This window comes from Balaenoptera borealis (assembly GCF_965194805.1).
Source record: "Balaenoptera borealis genome assembly, chromosome: 10".
In the NCBI taxonomy this organism is placed as follows: Eukaryota; Metazoa; Chordata; class Mammalia; order Artiodactyla; family Balaenopteridae; genus Balaenoptera; species Balaenoptera borealis.
In genome coordinates this window covers 6,207,254-6,231,552 of record NC_138874.1, presented here as the reverse complement: position 1 = coordinate 6,231,552, position 24,299 = coordinate 6,207,254, and the positions used below count along the sequence as shown (strand labels likewise).

At 43.2% G+C, this 24,299-nt stretch overlaps 1 protein-coding gene across 1 annotated transcript in view; it reads right to left on the bottom strand.

The window, feature by feature from the left end:
* Positions 1-24,299, bottom strand: part of LOC309635886 (uncharacterized protein) — a 141,466-nt gene that overhangs the window by 113,297 nt on the left and 3,870 nt on the right. The window contains exon 4 of the mRNA XM_082407736.1: positions 20,654-23,992. The gene's annotated coding sequence lies outside the window, so the exon portion shown is untranslated. The remainder of the gene's footprint in view (positions 1-20,653; positions 23,993-24,299) is intronic.

Genomic DNA, 24,299 nt, shown 5'->3' with positions numbered 1-24,299 from the left:
GGCTGCGCTCTAGAGCCCGCGAGCCACAGCTAATGAAGCCCGCACGCCTAGAGCCCGTGCTCCACAACAAGAGAAGCCACCAAGATGAGAAGCCCGCACACCGCAACGAAGACCCAACTCAGCCAAAAATAAATAAATTAATTTTAAAAAAACCAAACATACATATACTAATACATGTAAAATATATAATCACCAAAGACCACCGTGTACCAAGGAATGTCTACTCAACACTCTGTAATAACCTACATGGGAACAGGATCTGAAGATGAATAGGTATATGTATATGTATAAATAAACCAAATTCTGCTGCACACCTAAAACAAAGACAGCATTGTAATCAAATTTACTCCGATAGAAAATAAAAATTAAATTTAAAAAAAAGAAACAAGTCATGAGACATAAGATTGGGGTTTTGTCCTGCCACATTCCACTTCAATTTATAACCTAGGAACATGAATTCCAGGAAGGCTCTCTTGCCATGGTGACCAGAGTGGGGAATGGAAAAATCCTGTCACCTTGTGGCGGTTTCCCGCAACAGCAGTTTTAAACCCAGCGCTAAGGGTCAGTTAATATTCACAAGGACTGCAGGGCTGTAAAAGACACCAGCACTCAAAAATGTCCTGGGGTCGGGAATTGACAAAAACTTTCAAATCAGGGCAAACTTTCAAGAAGATAATTTCAAGAGGTAAATTTTTCTCACTGTATTTTTAATGGAAAAAGAAAAGGACATAGAAAAATGCTCAACATCATGTATCATTAGAGACATGGAAATCTAAACTAGAAAAAAATATCACCTCACATCAGTCAGAATGGCCATCAGCAAAAAGTCTACAAACATTAAATACTGAAGTGGTTTTGGAGAAAAGCGTACCCTCTATGCTGTTTGTGGGATGTAGTCTGGTAACTGCCACCAAAGAGAACAGAATGGAGGTGCCGTTAAAAGGTAAAAATTGTGCTACCATATGATCTGGCAGACCCACTACTGGGCCTGTAACTGGAGAAGACCAGAATCGAATAGGCAGAGACCCCCCAATGGGCACTGAAGCAATATTTACAATAGCCAAGACATGGAAGCAACCAAAATGTCCATCGACACATGAATGTACAAAGAAGTGGTACATGTACACAGTGGAATATTAGCCCCTAAAAAGGATGAAATGATGTCCTTTTCAGCACCATAGATGAGCCTAGAGATAATCATACTACATGAAATCAGTCATAAAGAGAAAGACAAATATCCTATGACATCATTTATAGGTGTTATCTAAAAATTGATACCAATGAACAAATTTCCACAGATATTTACTCTGTTAAGTAAAAATTAAATTTAAAAAAAAAAGCAAGCAAGAAGTAATGAGGCATAAGCTTTTGGGGTTTGTCCTGGCACTTTACACTCCAGTTTACAACCTCGGAACACAACTTCCAGGAAAGTTCTTTTTCCCTAATAGAGTTGGGAATGTAGTAATCCTGCCGCCTTGTGGCCATTTCCCACAACAGCAGCTTTAAACCTAGTGCTAATAGTCACTTCATATTTCCAAGGACTGCTGGGCTGTAAACGATACCTGCCCTCAAAAAATGTCCTAAAGTCGGTAATGGAAAAAAAAATTCAAAACAGGTCAAATTTTCAAGAAGAAAATTTCAAGATGTAAATTTTACTCACACTTAAAAAAAAAGAAAGGACATGGCAAAATGCTCAATATCACGAATTATTAGAGACATGCAAATCCTAACTACAAAAAGGAGGGGAGAAGGAATGATACACATGCCCTTGGGTGTTTGTCCAGGCACATTCCACCCTAATTTCCAACCAGGAGAAGGACTTTCCCTAAGGCTCAGTTTGCCCCAATTACCAGAGTGGGGCATGAAGAAATCCGGCAGGTTTGTGGCTGATTCCCGAAACAACAACATGAAAACTGGTGCTTGGGGGCCCTGCATATTCACAAGGCCTTCAAGGCTGTAAATGACACCTGTGTCTTGGGGTTAGTTTTGGAAAACAAATTCAAAACGAGGCAGAATTTCAGGAACCAGATATCAAGATGTAAATTTCCCTCACAGTGATTTTATTTTTTTTTTAAAAAAGCACACCAGAAGCTGCTCAACATCAGAAATTGTATGCTAATGCAAAAAAGACTACAATGAGGTATCACCTCTCACCAGTCAGAATGACCATCACCACAAAGTCTCTGGAGAGAGTGAAGAAAAGGGAACCATGTTACACTGTTGCTGGGAATGAAATATGCTAACATGTGCTAACAGGCACTCTGGAGAACAGTATGAAGGGTCCTTAAAAATAGAAAAATAGAGCTACCTTAGGATCCAGCAAAACCACTCCTGGGTGTAAATCTGGGGAAAACCAGAAATCGACAAGACACATGCACCACAATGCTCACTGTAGCCCTGCTTACAAGAACCTAGACTTGGAAGCAATGAGAGTGTCCATCAAAGGACGAATGGATAAAAAACATCTTGTACATATATACAATGGAATATTACTCAACTACGAAATGAATGAAATAAGGTCATTTGCAGCAACTCGGATGGACCTTGATACACATACTAAGTGACATAAATCAAACAGAGAAAGGTAAATTTCATATGATATCACTTATAGGTGGAATCTAAAAATTGACACAAATGAACTAACTTACAAAACAGAAACAGAGGCACAGACTTAGAAAACAAACTTCTGGCTGCCAAGGAGAAAGGTGGGGGGAGGGAGGCATAAATTAGGAGGTTTTAATTAGCATACATACCCTTATATAGAGAAAACAGATAATCAATAAGGACCTACTGTATAGCACAGGGAACTCGACTCAACACATTATAATTTCGTCAATGGAAAAGGAATCGGAAAAAGAATATATAGAGGTCTCCGTGTAAGTGACTCCAGCTGCTGTACAACAAAAAGAAGCACAACATCGTAAATCGTACTCCATTATATGATTAACATTAAATTAGCAAAACAAACAAACAACAACAAAAAAAGAGAAATGGTTACTAAATTGGTTCAGGCCCAGTGACCCAACACAGCCTCACATCCCTGGAGCAAGCACTGGCTTGGCTCTCAAGGCTGCGTTGCCAAGCGGCTGAGGGAGCTGGTGAGGATGTGCCAGCCAATGCAGCCCCACAGGAGTTGTACTGCCTGGTCCCCACTCCATGCGTCCAAAATCTCCAGGTGCAGGGGAGCCAACCTACAGCTAAACATGCCTGGGACACCCAAAGGATGGTGCACCCCCTGGGCAGGAAGAGAGATGAAAAGTCACCTACTCTCCACATCTCCTGGTGGTGGGGTTCCCACCTTCAGCCTCTTTCCTTGGAGTCTCCCCACCTGGGGAAGACAGCACCCTCCAACAGCCAGTTTTGCACAGCTTGGTATTTGTCCGGGGATGAAGGGTAAGGGAGGTAAGGAATGAGACACAAGCCCTGGGGTTTTTGGACAGGCACAGGCCACTCTAATGTCCAGTCAGGAAGAGGACTTTCCCGAAGGCTCAGGTTACCCCAGTAACCCGAGTAGGGCTTGAAGAAATCCTGTCCCCTTATGGCCATTTCCTGAAACAACAACTTGAAAACCAGTGCTCAGGGACACTGCAGCTCACAAGGCCTGCAGGGTTGTAAAGGACACCTGCCCTCGAAAAATGCCTTGGGGTAAGTAATCGAAAAGGACTTGAAAACAAGGCAGAACTGCAGGAACCGGATTTCAAGAGGTAGATTGGACTCGACATTAAAGTCGAGTCATTGGACATCGCCAATGACCGGGTTGGCCAAAATGGGCATTGGGGTTTTTCCATAATACCTTATGGAAAAACCCCAACACCCTTTACGGCCAACCAAATATTCGCGAAATGCAAATCAACACTACTAACAGGTATCACCTCGCACCACTCAGAATGACCATCGTCACAAAGTCTTGACCATCATCACAAAGTCTAAAAACAGAAATGCAGAGAGGGCGTGGAGAAAAGGGAACCCTGCTACGCTGATGGTGGGAATGTAAAATGCTACCAGCCACTCTGGAGAACAGTATGCAGTTTCCTTAAAAATCTAAAAAATAGAGCTACAGAGGATATGGCAATCACAACATTGTAAATCTGGTATACTCCATTATAAAAATAAAGTTAAAGTAGCCTAACATGTGAAGTATTTAGGTATGAAATTCTTCATTATTTTTTATTTTTTTAATTTTAATTTTTTCTAATTTTTTTTTAAATTTGCTTGACAGGGTCTATTTCCAAATCGAAAAACAAGACTGTCCTTTTCCAAAAACCAGCCTTTAATGGTACCTATCAAGCACAGTGTTTGCTCTCCAATTGGTTATTTTAGGTTTTCCATTTTATATTCATCCTCCATTTCCATTGTTTAAAATTTTGTCTTCCATTCCTAGGTTCAATGCGTGTTTTTTGTAATTAATACCTGCAATTTAAAACTTCAAGTTTTTACTGAAAAAAAATACAGCACAGCTGCCATAAGTGAAAAAAGACACAAGAAATGAAGTTATAGTAAGTGATAGATGGAAGAATGTATTTTCCCCATAGATAAGACAAAGAGTTAAAATCAATTACATACAAAGTTACCACAAATTAAGAAAAAAGAATAGAAAACCTGACAAAGGGCATAACAAAAACTCACATCTAAGGAATTGCAATTGTCAGTGAATTTCAAATTTATCCCTGACCTTAGCTAGCCATAAGAAAAGAGCATTTTAAATGACTTCCAATCACTACTTTTATACAAATTTTTAAAAATTGTAGCATGCTTTACCTGGCACAAAATGCACCTCTTTCGCAACAGAAACAAGCAGATACCCTTCAAGATGAAAGGCTAAGCACACCTCTTTGTGCTTCTTTCATAGGATATGGGGTCTTGACTGGGTAACTGCAATAGCATGGATTCTATGGAGGAGCCATTTCACCCATCAGCTTCCCTTTTTCCCAATTAGTCAAATGATCTAAGATGCTGGTGGGCTGAGAAGACTCCTTCAAGGAGAGACTGGTGACAAACCTTCGTTATATGTTAGTTAACCATCACGTACTGGTGTGAAACACTAGGAAATCGAAGACTTGTGTTCCCCTGGCTGTTGATGGCAGAGTTTTCGTTAGGAGGGAAGGCCCCTTCTCAGCTACCACCCACTTCATACTAGTGTTTCCCAATTTCCCTGAGCATGAGAATTCCTGGGAGCCTTGTTGGAAGCACAGTTCACCTGGTGCTTCACGGAAGACTCAGCAGCAGGACCAGGAGTATGGACTTTTCACAGCACAAGGGGCTTCTTAACATCAACAAAGACTGGGGAAACACTCTTCAAATCATTCACTCTGTGCTGCTTTATTCACAGCTTCATGGGCGTACCAATGAGGTACAAAAAACTGCACATATTTAAAGTATACACTTCAATGAGTTTTGTCATATGTATATACACAGTAAAGCATCAGCCTAATTAAGATAAAAAACATACCCATTGCCCCCAAAAGTTTCCTCATGTCCCTTTGTAATCCACACCTCCCTCCTTCCCATCCCTAGGCAACCACTAATCTGCTTTCTTCCACTAGAGATAACATTGCATTTTATATGAATGACATCTTTCTGTATCTGGCTGCTTTCACGCAGCATAAATATTTTGAGATTTATAAGGAAATAAATAAATAGCTACAAGGATACACTGTACAACACAGGGAATACAGCCAGTATTCTAAATACCTATTTCTTTTTTTTTTTTTGGCTGAACCACACAGCATGGGGGATCTTAGTTCCCCGACCAGGGATTGAACCCACGCCCCCTGCAGTGGAAGTGAGGAGTCTTAAACCAATGGACCAGCAGAAAAGTCCTAAATAACTTTTAATGCAGCATAATCTATAAAATTTTGAGTCACTACGTTGTACACTTGAAACTAGGATAATATTGTAAATCAACTATACCTTAATTAAAAAAAAGAACACCATTGTAACCACCATCCAGGTGAAAATTTTACTTTTCCATCCATGGCAGAATACCCTCCCTGTGCCCCATCCCAATCTCAACCACCTCACTACTTCCAAAAGGACTCGCTGTCCTGATTTTTATAGTCATTACTCTCCTTGAGTTTCTTTATAGTTTTTACCACCCAAGTGTGGTCTCTAGAACCTACAGTTGAACCATGCTGTTGACGTCTTTTAATCCTCTCTTAGCCACTAAGTTCCTTCTCCATCCCTTTCTCTTTCTTACACTGTATCCATGGAAGAACCTGAGCCCTTCCCCCATGGAATTTTCCAGTAAGAATTTTGCAGACTGTGTTCTCAGGATGCAGTTCAACACATCCCTCTGTTCTCTATTTCCTGCAAATTTTCAACTGTATTCAGAGGCTTGACCAGACTCGGATAAATATTTTTGATGAGACTCTAGGTATTGATGTGCTCTTTCATCAGGGGGCACATAATCTCAGGTTGTCTGTCTTTACTGAGATGTCAGCAGGGATGATGTTCAATGCTTACATTCATTAATCCATTTGGGGGTGAAAAATTATGATATTCTAATTACATCATTTCTTTTTATTTATCAGCTGGATTAATCTAATAAACAAATACTTCCCTTCATCTACTATTTCATCACCCAGTAGAACCATTCATAAAGGAAAGGCAGATTAGATGCTTCTTTCTTTTCATTTATTTATCTGTTATCAAGATAATAAATTTCTACCCTGTCATACTCCAAAGATGATGAATTAATTTAAACACACTGGGATGAAGTGAAGAATTAAAACATATTTGACAGATTTCAATACATGGCCGTTATTATATTTGTTGATGTTCACATTGTCCCATCTTTTACATGGTGGACCCTCTTCAGGTTAATTCTTAAGTCCTTTTGACATGCCCCTAATAGTCTGAATACTTCCTTGTTAACTGGTTTGGCAAGATGTTTCAAGCTCATCTTGTATATTTCCTTCCCAGGACTAGAATCAGTCATTTCTCCAAGAAGCCTTTGTTTCCTTTACTGGGAAATAATATTGAATATTAAATACTGAACATTGTGAAGTTAGGAATCCTCTTTGCTTCTGGTTTGATCACTGTTTCTAGTCTTTTCAGTGGGAGGAGATAGATTTTACACATATGATACAATACTCTGGTAGGTTATACAGATAGACCCAATTCAAATTGAGAACTGTAAGGTTTTTACTTAACCTCTTCTGTGACATCTGTATCTCCTTTCCTCCACACTGGGAAATCTGTTTCTCAAGGACACAGTGGAATAACTGAATTAGAATATCCAATTAGTCATTTGTTTCATCTCAACTGATGCACACACAAGTTCAGATTAACAGTATCCATAATAGCATACAAGACAGATGAAAGAAGTTGAAGAAGACAGCACTAAATGGGAAGATATTCCACCTCATGGATTGGAAGAATCAATATTGTTAAAATGACCATGCTACCCAAAGCAATCTAAAGATTTAATGCGATCCTTATCAAAATTCCAATGGAATTTTTCACAGAAATAGAAGAAACAATCTTAAAATTCTATGGAACCACAAAGGACACCCAATAGCCAAAGTGATCTTGAGAAAGAATAACAAAGCTGAAGGATTTACACTCCCTAATTTCAAACTATATTACAAAGCTATAGTAAACAAAACTGTATGGTGTTGGCGTAGAAACGAATATATAGATGAATGGAACAGAGGGGAGAGCCCAGAAGTCAACCCATGCTTATATGGTCAGTTAATTTATCACAAATAGCTAAGAATATACAATGGGAAAAGGACAATCTCTTCAGTAAATGGTGATGGGAAAACTGGACAGCCCCATGCAAAGGAATGAAACTGGACCACTATCTTACAACAAACACAAAAGTTAATGGATGAAAGCCTTGAGTGGAAAACCTGAAATCACAAACATCCTACAAAAAAACGGGCAGCAAGCTCCTTGACTTCAGTTTTGGTGATGATGTTTTGGATCTGACTCCAAAACAAAGGGAAAAAAAGCAAAAATAAATAAGTGGGACTACATCTAACTAAAAAGCTTTGGGACTTCCCTGGTGGTCCAGTGGGTAAAACTCTGTGCTCCCAATGCAGGGGGCCTGGGTTCGATCCCTGGTCCAGGAACTAGATCCTGCATGCATGCCGCAACTAAGAAGCCTGCATGCCCCAACTAAAGATCCCAAGTGCTGCAACGAAGATTCCACGTGCTGCACCTAAGACTGGGTGCAGCCTAAATAAATATTAAAAAAAAAAAACACTAAAAAGCTTCTGCACAGCAAAGAAAACCATCAACAAAATGAAAAGGTCCATTGGAATGGGAGAAAATATTTGCAAATCATGTATCTGATAAGTGGTTAATATCCAAAAATATATAAAGAACTCATACCACTCAAGAGCAAACAAAGAGGCACTCTGATTTTAAAAAATGGGCAGAAGAGCTGAAGAAACATTTTTCTAAAGAAGATATACAGGTGGCCAATAGGTATTTACATGAAAAGATGCTCAACATCATTAATCATCAGGGAAATGCTAATCAAAACCACGAGATGTCACCTGTCACCAATTAGAAAGGCTATTATCAAAAAAGACAAGAAATAACAAATGTTGGAGAGGATGTTGAGAAAAGGGAACCCTTGTGAAGCGTTGGTGGGAATGGAAATTGGTGCAGCCACTATGGAAAAGAGTATAGCATTTTCTCAGAAAATTAACAGTGGAACTACCATATGGCCCAGCAATCCCACTTCTGGTATTTATCCAGAGGAAAGGAAAACACTAATTTGAAAAGATATATGCACCCCTATGCTCACAGCAGCACTATTTACAATAGCCAAGATAGGGAAACAACCTATTGTCCAATGACGGATGACTGGATAAAGAAACTGTGGTACAGATATACAATGGAATATTATTCAGCCAAATAAAAAAATGAAATCTTGCCATGTGATAACATGAAAGGACCTTGAGGGCATTATGCTAAGTGGAATAACTCAGGCAGAGAAAGACAAATACTGCATGATCTCCCTTACACATGGAATCTTTAAAAATAAAAGAAAAATCCTAGCTCATAGATAGAACAGACTGGCAGATGCCAGAGGCAGGAGGTGTGTGGGGTGAAATGACTGAGGGTGAAAAGATACAAACTTCCAGCTATAAATAAGTCATGAGATGTAAGAAACAGCATGCTGACCATAGATAATAATATTATATCGAATACATGAAAGTTGCTAAGAGAGTCGACCTTAAAAATTCTCATGAAAGAAAAAAAAAATGTAGTTATATATGGTGACAGATCTCATCTAGACTTATTGTGGTGATTATTTCACCATATATACAAATAACGAATCCTTACGTTGTACAGCTGAAAGTACCATAATGTTATATGTCACCTATATCTGAAAAAAAAAAAAAACTACAATATCCTTGGAACAATAAAATATCAGAACTAGTTATGACTTCTGAAAACAGTTAAAACTTTTTTTGCATGAAATTCTCTCCTTCGCTTCCCCATTTCTTTGTTTGTACCATATCTACATTCTCAGAACATAAAGCTATTATGAGATGGGTTGGGACGTGGGACCCTCTACCTGAGCGCTTGTACCTGCACCTGGACAAATGTCTCCTCCAGCAACTGAATAGAAGGCAACTATAAGGGACTAAAAATAGCTTCATGCCAGCCAGGTAGAGGCAATTAGGAACAATAAGATACTAAAAGGCTACAAACCAACTGCCACTTCTGAGGTGCCAGGAGCAAAGGCAAGGTACTGCACATGATCCCTGCACACAGCACCACAAAGGGGGTGGACAGGATACCTAATCCACACCTCAGTCCGACTTACCAATCCTCCCCCACCCTCATCCCATTTAAGGAATCAGCCCCCATTGGAGAGCTAGCAAGGGCACCTGTTACTTGTTTTCGCTCCCTTGTGCTGCAGCACTAGTGCCAATAAAGCCTTGCCTGAATTCCTCGTCTGGCCTCTTATCAATTTCTGTTGATTAAAGAGTCCAAGGACCCGAATCTGTATCAATTACATAGTATAACCTCGTTTTAACCCGCATTTAATCTAAATTTTAGAAGTAACTATATATTTACTACTCACACTAATCTTTATTGCAATGTCTTTTTAGTTATTGTGGTTTCTGAAGCTGGTTCTTCAGTAGATTCCTCAAGGAGGGCTCCTGGAACACTCCCCTGAAACTGTAATAAAGACAGGGTCAGTATTACTGGTGTTTCCTTTTGCCCTCGGCTCCAATATGGCTCAATACGTGACTTTTAATGATTCTATCTTTATTTCAAAGTTTGATATTTTGTTCATCAAGGACTTTTTGGCATTGAATTTGGTTTTCGAAAAATTATTGCATTAAAATTTCAGTTATCTCGATTACTGAGTTGTTCGGTGCCCCTGAAACGTTGTGCACAATGCCAGTGCCTTTCTCACCTCACTCTGGCTCAAGCATTGAGTTGAGCTTCTCTGTCCTTCCTCTTTACTGTTTCCATCGTACTTATTTTGATTACACACCTTATAATGGATGTTAATTGTGGGGTCCAGTCCCAGTGGAGCCCTGGGGGCTCAGTGGGAGAAGTCAAGGACCTTCATGCCTTACCTTAGACCTCTGCCTCACTCACTGGTAGAGTGAACCTAGTCCTCCCCGTCTCAGCTGCGGCTCCTGGCCTGGCTCCTGCTCTGCACAAGCTCAAGGCTCTGCTATGGGTCCTCATTTGGCTCCTGCTCTGCGCATGCGTGGGGCTCTCCTGGGAAGGGGGCTGATGCGGGCGCATCTGCTCCTGTACTGAGCATGCGCAGGGCCCTCAGGCGTCCAGTTACACTGTTGCTTCCTTCTCCTTTCCCAACACTCATGGTGATATTGGGCAGGTCTCATGGCTGTTGTCCACTTGTATTTTGTGGTAACAGGGGGATACCCTGTCATCCAGTCTTGTTGTAAATATTGCCCATGGGTTTTGTTTTTAATACCGCTCTGTGTTTACGTGGGGATTCTGGAAGACAAAGACTATGCTTCCACGACAACTGCCTTCTTCCCAGAATTCTTAAATTTATTTTATTTTTAAAAGGATACTTTAAAAGAAAGCAACGGAGAACGAAAATTATTTTCTACACACAGAAAGCTTAAAAAAAAAAAAAACTACATAAAAAAATCCACAAGAGTATTGTGGGCTTCCCTGGTGGTGCAGTGGTTGAGAATCTGCCTGCCAATGCTGGGAACACGGGTTCGAGCCCTGGTCTGGGAAGATCCCACATGCCGCGGAGCGACTAGGCCCGTGAGCCACAATTGCTGAGCCTGTGCGTCTGGAGCCTGTGCTCCGCAACAACAGAGGCCGCGATAGTGAGAGGCCCGCGCACCGCAATGAAGAGTGGCCCCCACTTGCCGCAACTAGAGAAAGCCCTCACACAGAAACGAAGACCCAACACAGCCATAAATTAATTAATTAATTAATTAATTAAATTAAAAATCAATCAATAAATAAATGAAGCAAATAATTTTTTAAAAAAAAGAGTATTGTTAGCTAAAGACCTACGCATGTTCTCATTGTTAATAAGGGAGACTGCAACTGCCAAGGATGTGACAGCTCCTGGTCCAGGCAAGATGCAGGCCAGACAGTCCAAACACCCTTGTGCTGCAAACACCCAGACGTGTGATGGCCTGGCCAAGCTCAGAAGAGAGAAAGGGAAAGGCCCTAGGAGTGAAGAGAGAAAGGAAAGCTGGGTGCAAGTTTGCGATCTAATGTTTCAGCTGTCAGGGTGAAGTTCCTGCTACTGGTCCACGGAGCCAGGTGAGGGGCTGAGTTTCACTCCCTTTCGGTGGGAGAGGAGGCAGGGATCAGGGATGGACACACACAGAAAGCCAGGTCTGCTGGTGGACGGTGCCCCTAACAGAAGGGTGACTAGAAACATTCTACTCACTGAGGAAGCTTTACTGTCTGGGCTCTGGGTGAGCAAGAAAGAGACCCCCCTTAGGGGAAAGCTACTAGGCCTTTGCTATGGACTGAATATTTATGTCCCCCCAAGTACATATGCTGATAACTTAACCTCTAAGCTGACGATATTAGGAGGCAGGGCCTTTGGGAGGTGATGAGATCAGAAGGCAGAGTCCCGATGAATGGGATGAGTGCCCTTGTAAAAGAGGCCTGAGAGAGCCCTCTGGCTCCTTCTCACATGTGACAACACAGCAAAAAGAGGGCCACCTATAAACCAGAGGATGGTCACTCACCAGACACTAAATCGGCAGACACCTTGATCTTGGACATTCCAGCATCTAAAACTGCAAGAAATAAATTTCTGTTGTTTATATGCCACCCAGTCTCTTTGTATTTGTTATAGCAGCCCAAACAGAATAAGACAGCCCGTGATTCAGGCAGCCAGTGTCTGATTATAAGGCTAGTGTCTGACATAAGTAAACGGAGGAACAGGGTGGAGGTGGGGAGTGCGGGACATTTTGTTTTACTGGGGTGATAAGTGAGGTCCATGAACTTTTCATTCTAAACTATCACTCAAGAATGAAAGCAAAATAAGAACATCTTCAGATAAAAAAGACTAAGAGAGTTTGCCTCTCTCAGGCTCTCACTGAGCGTGAGGAAAGATGTATTTAAGGAAGAAGTGAGTGAATCCCAGAAGGAAGGAGTGGAGTATGAGAGACGGAGGCAGGAGATGGGGGAAAACAGGTCTCAGTCAGACAGTCATCGACTGTGTGAAACAACAGTCATGGATTAGTAATAACAATAATCATGACTAATTAGAGGCATAAACCTCCATGGTTCAGTGCTGTGTCCTGGCCATCACCTGCCACTCTACCAGAACTCAGGAAGCCTGAGCTGAGGTTGGGAGCACGTATACATCTGTTTATATAATAATCATTTATATCTGTCTTGTAATAAGACTATATACCATGAACAAGTGGGATTTATTCCTGGAATACAAGAATGCTTCAACCTAAGAAAATGCACCAGTGTAATGCACTACATTAACAGAATGAAGTGAAAAAACATGATCATCTCAATTATTGCAGAAAAAGCAACTGAAAAAAATTCAACACACTTTCATGATAAAAAACACTCTAAAACTACGTTTGAAGGAGGGCTTCCCTGGTGGCGCAGTGGTTGAGAATCTGCCTGCCAATGCAGGGGACACGGGTTCAAGCCCTGGTCTGGGAAGATCCCACATGCCGCGGAGCAACTCGGCCCGTGAGCCACAATTACTGAGCCTGCGCGTCTGGAGCCTGTGCTCCGCAGCAAGAGAGGCCGCGATAGTGACAGGCCCGCACACCGCGATGAAGAGTGGCCCCAGCTTGCCACAACTAGAGAAAGCCCTCGCACAGAAACGGAGACCCAACACAGCCATAAAAAAACAAAACAAAACAAACAAACAAAAAAACTACGTTTGAAGGAAATTACCACAACATAATTCAAGCCATATATGTAAAACGCACAGCTAACATCACACTCAATGGTGAAAGACTGAAAACTTTTCCTTTGAGATCAGGAAGCATGTAAGAATGCTGGGTTTTACCACCTCTATGCAACATTGCACTAGTATTTTTAGCCACAGCAGTTAAGAAAGATAGATAAATACATTAATTAATTAATTAATTAATCACTGACATCCACATTTGAAAGGAGGAAGCAGAATTATCTCTGTTCACACATGACATGATTTCATATGGAGTAATTTTAAGGATGCCACAAAAATCATGTTAGAATATATGAATTCAGCAAAGTAACAGGATACAAAGTCAACGTTAAAAATCATGTGCATTTCTGTACACTAACATGATCCCAAGGGAATCAGAGGTGTCCCCTGAGCCCTGGAGTGGAGAGCCACACAGTAGGACAATCAAGGAGGCCAAAGTGAGCAAGAGAAGTCAGAGCAGATGGTGAGATTTGATCTAGGAGATACCTGGGATCAGCTGGGTCCCGGCTGAGGGGTGCTATGAGAAGGCCAGCAGGTGTAAAGGGCCTGGCGGGTGAGGTGGCAGACGATTTACAATGACCTGCTGTCGGGACAGCTCTGGGAGAGTCCTGATTTCAAATACATTCTCAAACCTGTCAGATCTTGCTTCCCAAATGTATTCATTCAGCAGTATTGGCCTGTCTTCTTTGCCAAGTGCTGGGCTGGCGGTCTGTAATATACTGAAACCAAGGTGTAGAGTCTGCTGCCAGAAGGTTGAGCATCAGTTGTAATGTAATACAGTGAAGGCTGTTGTAGGCAGAGTACCAGGTAATTAAAATCATAACCCAACTCTCTCCCATAATTTTTTTTAAATTAATTAATTAATTTTTTTGGCTGCGTTGGGTCTGCGTTGCTGTGCGCAGGCTTTCTCTAGTTGCAGCGAGCAGGGGCTACTCTTTGTTGCGGTGAGTGGGCTTCTCATTGCGGTGGCTTCTCTTGTTGCAGAGCACAGGCTCTAGGCGTGCGGGCTCAGTAGTTGTGCCTTGCGGGCTCTAGAGTGCAGGTTCAGTAGTTGTGGCGCACGGGCTTAGTTGCTCCGCAGCATGTGGGATCTTCCCAGACCAGGGCTCGAACCCGTGTCCCCTGCACTGGCAGGGGGATTCTTAACCACTGCACCACCAGGGAAGTCCCTCTCTCCCATAATTATTATAACCATTATAATAATGACCCTGATGCTCCTTTAGGATAGACAGGATTTTAGCAAAGTTCCCCAGGGGAAAACCAGACAGTGCTTTGGGGATAGGAAACATGTGGACCCGATCTTGGCTGTGCTGAGCAGGAGATCTCCACCTTTGACCGACTCCACTGAGACCTACTGCCCACCTTCAATTGTCTCCTAGGGCGTCAGGGACATTCTCACTGTCTTACAAGCAGACAACGTGCCACCCAAAGATTCACAGCACAAAGAAGGGGCTACGTGATTGAAAAATATCTCTAATATGTTACATAGATGATGAGAAGATGTTTTACATAAACAGATGTTTATAGATGGTTGGAGGGAGAGAGGAAGGGCCAGAGGTGGACAGACATGGGGAGGAGTTGGACACATACTTTTTTTTCAGTCCATGCCACTCTCTCACGTCGTCCCAGCTTACCCTTCCCCCTCCCGGTGTCCTCAAGTCCATTCTCTACGTCTGCGTCTTTATTCCTGTCCTGCTCCTAGGTTCTTCAGAACCTTTTTTTTTTTTTTTTTTTTTTAGATTCCATATATATGGACACATATTTTTAAATGCCTGTAAAGATCACAAGGGACAACATCCAGTCAGTGGCTCACCTTATATTTGTTACTTTTAGTGGATTTTCACTAGTTTCCAAATGAGATTGGAGAAGAAAAGCAAGCAAATATACCTTAAAGAATTCCTCTAAGTTTATAAAACACATTCTGATGAAGGCTAACTTGGAAATGACCACTTTTGAAGAGGGCGGTTTGTTTGTCAGAGCAGCTACACACCGCCCTCTGGTGGCCTTGTGAGAAATGGGAAGAGTGCTGCAGGGCTCTATAGTTCTGTCAGCAGAAGTCAATATTCACACTTGCCCACCTTCACAGTCCTGCTGTTAGAGCAACCCAAATTCTGTGGATTCAGTGTTTCTGAGGGGTGCCTTCTAGTGGAAGTCATTGTCTGGACTATGACACAATAGGCCAATGAGCCCCTGAGTCAGGCCCTGGGTCCACAGCAGAGAATAGAGATGAGGTCAATGCCTCACAGGGAGAGGACCTGCAGGGAAAGGGTGAGAAAGGGCTGGGGTTCACTTGTCTACACCCCAGCTCTGTGTGTCTGGTTTGAAGGAATTATTCTATCGAACCAATGCAATTTATGGCACTTTTCTGTTTAAATTAACCATAAAACACTTTAGAAGACAATCACTCAACATATCTATATAATTTCATCCAAATTTATATAGAGTTAAAAAATGAGATTAGCTTATTTACTGGTCACTTTTTCATTTAACATTGGTAATTATTCCATCCATTTAAAATTTTAGTAAATATGAATTTAATGGCTGCATTATATTCCTTATGATACCTTGTACTTAAAGGACCTGCTTCAACAGCTCCTGCTGCATCTTCCTCCACAACCGTATCTTGCTCATCTCTGAAAGTGGAGTCCAAATCCTATCATCTCCAGGCAGCTTCCAAATCTAAAATCATCCCCTGAACTTCCAGATCAGGTTGTCTTTATCCTTTTCTCCCAGGATGGCAGGCACTTTATACCATGTCCTCTCTGCTTCTATGGATTCAGAGCGTCTCGCAGACCAAGACGCTGCTCAATCAATTCTCAGTTGAAACCCACAGAATGGGAGAAAATATTTGCAAATGATGCAACTGACAAAGAATTAGTCTCCAAAATTTACAAACAGCTCATGCAGTTCAATACCATAGAAACAAATAACTCAATCAAAAAATGAGCAGAAGACCTAAATAGACATTTCTCCAAAGAAGCCACAGATAGCCAAGAGGCACGTGAAAAGATGTTCAACATCGCTAATTATTAGAGACATTCAAATCAAAACTACAATGAGATATCACCTCACACCAGGCAGAATGGCCATCATCAAAAAAATCTACAAATATGGGGACTTCCTTGGCGGTCCAGTGGTTAAGACTCCATGCTTTCGTTGCAGGGGGCACAGGTTCCATCCCTGGTTGGGGAACTAAGATCCCACATGCCACATGGCACGGCTAAAAAATAAATTTTAAAAAATCTACAAATAACAAATGTTGGCGAGGATGTGGAGAAAAGGGGACTCTTCTACACTACTGGTGGGAATGTAAATTGATACAGCCACTATGGAGAACAGTATGAAGGTTCCTTAAAAAACTAAAAACAGAGCTACCATATGATCCAGCAATCCCACTCTTGAGCATGTACCCAGAGAAAAACTTGGTTCAAAAGTATACAGGCACCCCAATGCCCACTGCAGCCCTGTTTACAATAGCCAAGACATGGAAGAAACCTAAATGTCCATCGACAGATGAATGGATAAAGAATATGTGGTACATGTATACAATGGAATATTACTCGGCCATAAAAAGAGAATGAAATAATGCCATTTTTCTAAAAATTTATTTATTTATTTTTGGCTGAGTTGGGTCTTCGTTGCTGTGTGCAGGCCTTCTCTAGTTGCGGTGAGCAGGGGCTACTCTCCGTTTCGGCGCACGGGCTCCTCATCCCGGTGGCTTCTCTTGTTGCAGAGCACGGGCTCTAGGTGGACGGGCTTCAGTAGTTGTGGCTCGTGGGCTCTAGAGCGCAGGTTCAGTAGTTGTGGCACACGGGCTTAGTTGCTCCGCGGCATGTGGGATCTTCCTGGACCAGGGTTCGAACCTGTGTCCCCTGCATTGGCAGGCGGATCCTTAACCACCGTGCCACCAGGTAAGCACCCGAAATAATGCCATTTGCAGCAACATAGATGGACCTGGAGATTATCATACTGAGGGAAGTCAGACAGAGAAAGACAAATATATCTTATGATATCACTTATATGGGGAATCTAAAAAAAAAAAATTATACAAATGAACTTATCTACAAAACAGAAACAGACTCATAGACTTAGAGAATGAACTTATGGTTACCAGAGGGGAAGGGTGGGGGGGAGGGACAGACTGGGAGTTTGGGATTGACATGTACATCTGCAATATTTAAAACAGATAACCAACAAGGACCTACTGTATAGAACAGGGAACTCTGCTCAATATTCTGTAATAACCTAAATGCGAAACGAATTTGAAAAAAGAATTTTAAAAAATTTTTAATGAAATTAAATTAAAAAAAATAAACCTAGGTGCAATAAAAGTATTATACTTAAAGAAAAATCAAATATTCTACTCTCCACACAGTGCTTGGTGTATGATAAATACTCAATATAGATTTGAAAACACAGTAAATCTAATGAATTACTCCTGTTGCTGACAACTTTAATTGTCCATGGAAATCCATGCTCCCCTTCTTGGGGCACACAGCTGGAAGATTTCCCAGCCTCCTTTGTGGCCACAGGACCACTTTGGTGTCAATGGAGCAGGAGAGGAACTGATGTGTGTCCTTCCAGACCTGGCTCGTTTTAACCTCCCACATGCATTTCTCCTCTTTCTTGCCCCTTCTTCTCATGGATGCAGATGGGGATGAGGTCCTAGGGATGGTAGAGGCACAAGATGGGAGACTCTGGGATCCTGAACGACCACGTGAAGGAGTGCAGCCTCCTCAAAGTGAACACCCACCCAGCGCTGTGATGTGGGAAATATAGAGTGATATGCTGCTGAAATTTTGAGTTATTTGGTAATTCAGCATAAACTACTATACCCACAAAAATTTTAATCATAGAATCAACTTAAATAGCCATCGATCTAGTACATTTAAAATGACAAAAGTCAATTTTGTATTTTTAATAGTTTTGCCCTCCAATTTAACCCTGCTCTTCTGACCCAGTGATCTGACCTCAGAGAACTTAAATTCCTCAACAATTTTTACTCTGAGTTTAATAAACACTGCAATCAGAATTATAATAATATTTGAAAAACAGTGTTAAGAAAGACATTTTAATTCCTTGATCCTGCTTTGAAAACACAGCACAGTAAATTATTTATAGTTTATCCATGTTTATTTTTAAGAAACTGAAAGTATTTTGGTTGGGATCTATTTTTAACAAATAAACGACAGGTTTCTTGTCCACATCACAGCTGAATGACTATAAATTCTCTCTTTGGAAGTTTTGTCTACTAATCGTTATTTGTACTCAGTCGACTGGCCTAGGTCAAATATCAGATATCAAAATTCTTCAAAATGTTCTTTATCTTTCATCAATATTCAGTCAATAATCATTTGATGAGGTGGATTTTTATATGGTGTGGATTATTTCTCCATGACGTTGCAAGTGACCTTAAGGTCGAAATGCTGGGGTCTAGTCAGTCTATTTCTTTGAAGACAGCAATTCACTTTTGGCCCAGCTTTTAAAACACTTGCCCCAAAAGGGTCCACCACCCTCCCATTCTGCCCACCTCATTAGAGAAGAGCATTTTCTCAGAGCTACCTAGAAGGACAGGCAGATGAAAGCTACACAACAGATTCTGTCACCTATCTAGGAATTGAAAGAATCTTCCCACTCAAATATCCTGGTGAGGAAACCACGTTTCTAATTTCCCTGGGAATCAAGAAACACCAAAAAGAAAGTATGTGGTTGGTAAATGAATGTCCATTTCATCTGAAAATCACTCCATCTCCTCCCCTTCTTGTTGTTGTTTAGTGTAGGGAAAGAGCCCTGGTCATCACCAGGTGGTTCTCGTTCTTTTTCCCTTACAAGAGAAACTCAGTTTAATTGAGGCCGCCAATTCACCAAACTCAATGCTCGAATTCCTCTTGTTACCAGATCCCCATCTTTGAAATGTGTGTCATTATTTTCAACAGTGAAACGATGTGCTTGCTTCCTCATTACCAGAGACGGAACTGAAGTGTTTTTAAAAGTCATTCCTGAGTGTTTTGTGTGGAAAATGTGCTAAGTTAAGAAAAAACTTCAATAGAGAAAGGCAACCTATCTCTCTTACAAAGCACCGTACCTTACATCAACCACTACTTCTGACTACATTCTATTATGATTTGAAGCTAGCTAATTAGGTAGATTGGTACCAACAAAATACGACATAAAAACCCACAGAACAAAAAACAAACCTTTCTCAAACAAAATATGCATTTGCTGGGGACAATCGAGATTCACCCACTGTTAGATACTCAAAATTGCAATAGTGCTGCATGGCAGAATATCATGAAATAAACATTTCTCATGATTCAGAAATCTTCCCTTCCTCATGATTCAGAAATCTTCCCTTCCTCATGCAACATTTACCAAAAAGCCCCCCAAAACAACCAAGCCCGACAGTAGCTAGAATTTTCAAATATTTGAGCATCTATGATAACTACTCAAAAATGAAATTTTAAACGCTCATTTAACTTAGAGTAACGCTGTTTCGCAAGGGTCTCTTGCTGGAAAAGAGTAACACAAACCAGAGAAACATACTGGTCAAAAAGCCCTTCACATGCAAAAACATAAAAAGCCCAGAATTTCCTTATTTCTAACTTTGGTTAGATGTTACTATGTCACACGTTACCCTCCAGAGAGCGCTCTACGAGTCAGTTACGAGTCATTCCAGTTAATCAACGGTGAAAACGCTGAAAGCGAAGCTTCAGCCTTTTGGAGCTGACCCTCCTGAGGGCTTCAGGAAAGGGCACAGAGGCCCCCGTCTGAACACCGCTCCTGGCGGCCGGGGGTCCAGGATCCCCGCGCTGTGCGCGCGCCCATCACCCGCGCGCACCCCGAGAGCAGAGGCCCCTGCACCCCTCCGGACCCACCGTGCCCGAGACGCCCGAGACGCCCGCCCCGCGGCCCCGTCTTCGGGCTCCTCTGCGGCGCCTCCCCGTCCAGGCCCCGCGAGCCCGCGGCGACGGGGCCGAGTCCGGCGTCCGCAGACCCAGAGGCCAGCTCCCCGGGCGCGTGGGGACAGCCCCGCCGCGAGGAGGCCCGAGGGGCGCCGACGAGGGAGGGCTGCGAGCGCCCGGGGCGCCCACCGCTCAACGGCCGCCTTCGTGGCCCCGGCCCGCCGTCCTCACCCTGCGGCCGGCGGCGGCCCCGGAGCCGAGGAGCGAGGGAGGCTCGCGCTCCTCGGGGCTGGAGGGGTCGGGCCCCTGGCTGTTGGGCAGGCGGGGGGCGGCGGCCGGGGGGCGCGCGGTGAGGGGCTGCGGGTAGAGCTGCACTTACTCGTCTCTGCGCTGCTCCCCCGCCGGGAGCGTCACAGTGTGGAGACCGACTCGATCTCCAACTTCCCTTTCCTCAGGACGCGGGTCTGCAGGAGCCCCAGCATCCCAGCGGCGCAGCCCTCTCACCTGCCTCCGCTCACGCCTGCGCACTCGCTCCTCAGGAGGGAGGGGGGGTGGGGCGGGGCGGGGCGGGGCGGGGCGCCTCCCGGCCTCAGGACCCACGGTCTGCATACCCGTGTTTATTTTTAATTTCCTGAAAGTGTTTTACCTGAAATCAATTAGAAAAAAATAAATGGCACGTTTTCTTGTCCAAATCATAATTTACTGACTACAGAGTCTGCCTTTGTAAGATTTCTTTAGGGTTAACTGGTTCTCGGTCAAATTACCTCAGTCAAATAACGGGTATCAAAAAATTTTTAAATCATATTTTCCTTCCATCAGTTTTCAGTCAGTAATAAGTTTTACCATGTGGGGTTTTATTGGGTGGGGGATTATTTTTAATAATAATCAAAACGATGGTCCATGGGTTCCTAGTGTCAAGATGCCGATGTCTGATAGGTCTACTTCCTTGATCAAAGAGATTTTTTTTTTTTGACAGATACTGAATTTTGATCCAGCTTTTTGAACATGCTGCTTCCCCCAAAGACTCCACCCTCCATGTCTCTCCACCTCATTAGAGAACAGAAGAGGAATTTCTCTGAGCTGCTTTCAACATACAGGCAAATGAAATCTACCAAAAGTTTCCAGTCACCAGCAGGAATTGAAAGAATCTTTAATACTCGAATATCCTGGTTAGAAACCACATCTCTAATTTCTCTGGGAATGAAGAAACAACACGGAGAGACTGTTGTGGGGAAATGAATGAACAACTCCTCTGAAGAGTATTCCATCTTTAACTCTTCATCCTGGTGTTTAGTGTAGGAAAAGAGCACTAGTCATCAATACTTGGTTTTCATTCTTTTAATTTTTCTTTAAGAAGAGAAACTCAGTTTTACTGAGGACAGCAGTTCACCAAATTCAAGGCTCTAATTTCTAACCTCTCTAGCAGTTCAGAGTGGCCAAACTTCAGGCAAATCACTTGTGAATCGAAAGATTGCCTGGAACTTTGGGGATTGCTTAAACAGTGCAGACACAGCTGTGTGGGCGCTATGGTCCTTCATCTTTGCTCCGTCCTGCCTCAGAAATGAAGACATGGTGGCTGCTCTAGGCTGGTGCTCCAGCAGCCATTTTGGGGTAGGAGACTGACTAGAGGATTCACACTACCTAAAAGCTGCTGGAACAGAAAGACAGATGATGGCTGACTACAATCCAGTGCATTTCAGGGTCAGCAAGGACTGTCCAAGTTCAAAGATCTTTTTACATGAGAAAGGAAAAACTCTGCCTCTTGTCTAAGCCTGTATTGTTCTGGGTTTTCTGTTATATTACGGAAATCTAATATTAAGGGAACTATTGGTTTTGCACTGAACTTTGACGTGACAATCCCCATCTCAGAAACCTCCTTGTAGGTACCACGGCAGTCGCAAGGTTGAAGGTGGCTCATCTATTCTGAAGATCCCATTCTTTTGCCTGGTCCGCATCCATGTCATCTTCTATTACTTACAGTGCCTCAGCACATCTTGGGGAACTGTCCCTTGTCCCTCAGTGCACAAGGTTAATTGAGGCTGAAACCCCTTCCTGGCTGCAGGGCACAGGGACCCAAGAGCCGCTGGGGTGACTCCAACCTGTAAGGGAGGCCTGAGGGTGCTTGTATCACCAAGACATACCCAGCCCAGGGATGTGGAAGGCTAGTCAGACTGTGTGCAGGCTTTAGAATGTCTTTTTTTTTTAACCCATCATTGTACAATTGGAAAACTGAGGGCCAGAAAGGGGCAGGGGAAACCCAGGCCACTGGGCAGGGGCAGAGTCTTGAGATGAAGGGAGAGTTTGGACCTCCTAGGCTAGGGCTGCCCCCTCCCACAGGGCTTGCTTTGGAATTAGAACTCCTAGGACCCCAGAACATGTGGAGTAGATTCCTCTGCATGTCCACACAAGTGTACACCGACACTCACACATCAGAGGAAGGGATCATGGGGCACGGGGTCAGGGAAGGAGTGGACCTTTGGATGGTGAAAAATGGAAAAGAAGAAAGACAATAACTGAAACCTGGATCATTCTTCCTTGGATGAAAAGAAAGTCCCCCTTGTTAGACCATCAGGGTCCTCATTTCAAATTGAGGCAAGAACCATTGCACTGGCTGTGCTGAGGAGTCCTTGTAAGGGAACTGGACACCTCACGGCCAATGTGGACAAGAGAAGGTTGAGGGAAGCTTCCGAGGTCACTCTCAAAGCCCCTGGTTCCTACTGATCCTGTCACATTGCCCCCCTGGGGCCCAAGGAAAGTTGATGCCCTGAATTCTCTGAAACAAAGTTATGTTTTGTGCTGTGGTTTCCCTGCTTGGTGTGTAGTATGAGTGGTTCCCATCAGGGGGAATGAGGTGTCCATTGTGCTCTACTGGAGCAACTGGGGCCAGGAGAGTGTCCCCTGGACTCCTGAACTTTCCCCTGCCCCTCACCTGGCCTGTACCTCCTCTTATTAGCATCCATCTCTAACATCTGAGCTTGTTAGTGGCGGGATGGAGCCTCTTATCTATTCATTCACCAGCTGTGCCCTGAGCCCTCAAATGGGGGCCATGATGAAAAGAACCACCCAGGGTCCCTGCCCTCTAGCAGCTCTCAGTCTGGAAGGGAAAATAGACAAAACCAAGAATACAGAAACAAAAGAAAGAAAACAGCAAGTTCTATATCAAAAAACAGCAGGGTGCCACAACAGGGTCCTGGGGTCCACTGGGTGAGGGGGTCTAGAAAGGCTGCATTGAGGTGACATGTCTGTTCCCAGCAGTGAGACGAGAAGGAGCCAGCCCTGCACACATCTGGGGAGAATTAGCCTAGAAGAAGGCACGAGTGTGTGAAACGTAGAAGCTGAATGTGTTTGGCCAGAGAGGAAGTCAGAAGGGGGCCAGTGTGGCTGGTGGGAGCTTGGGAGGACAGTAGGGGACAGTAGGAAGGGCAGGGCCAGGGCCTGGTGCTTGATGGCCGTGTGAGTGATCCACTGTGTGTGACAACATTAGCCACTCTTAGTGGCTTAAGCAACAAACATTATCTCACACTATCTGTAGGCCAGGAATTGAACAGGACTCAGCTGAAGGGTTCTGCCAGTGTCTCCCAGGGGTTTGGGGCTGTGGACTCAGTTGAGTCAGGACCCAGGTGCTCCTCTGTCTGCTGGTCTCCCTTGGTGCCAGGCCACGGGGGCCTCTTCAGTTAGCAACTCACAATGTACAGGCTTCTTCCCCAGAGTGAGGGACCTGGGAGAGAGAGAAAGATAGAGAGAGAGAGAGAGAGGAAATTGCAACATAGATGAAGAAGTGAAGAGTACACCTAAATTCTGGGGGATTGTCAAATGGTAAAAACCACTGTATACAAGACTTGAGCAGATCCTCAAAAGGACAGGCATACAGTTTTCAGTCAACCCCAAAATTCCACTCCTAGATCAATCAATACCCAAAAGAAGTGAATACAGATATTCAAATGCTGGTACACAAGTATTCAGAGCACCACTATTCACAAGAGCCCGAAGGTAAAACAATCCTAATGGCCATCAACAGATGTGAG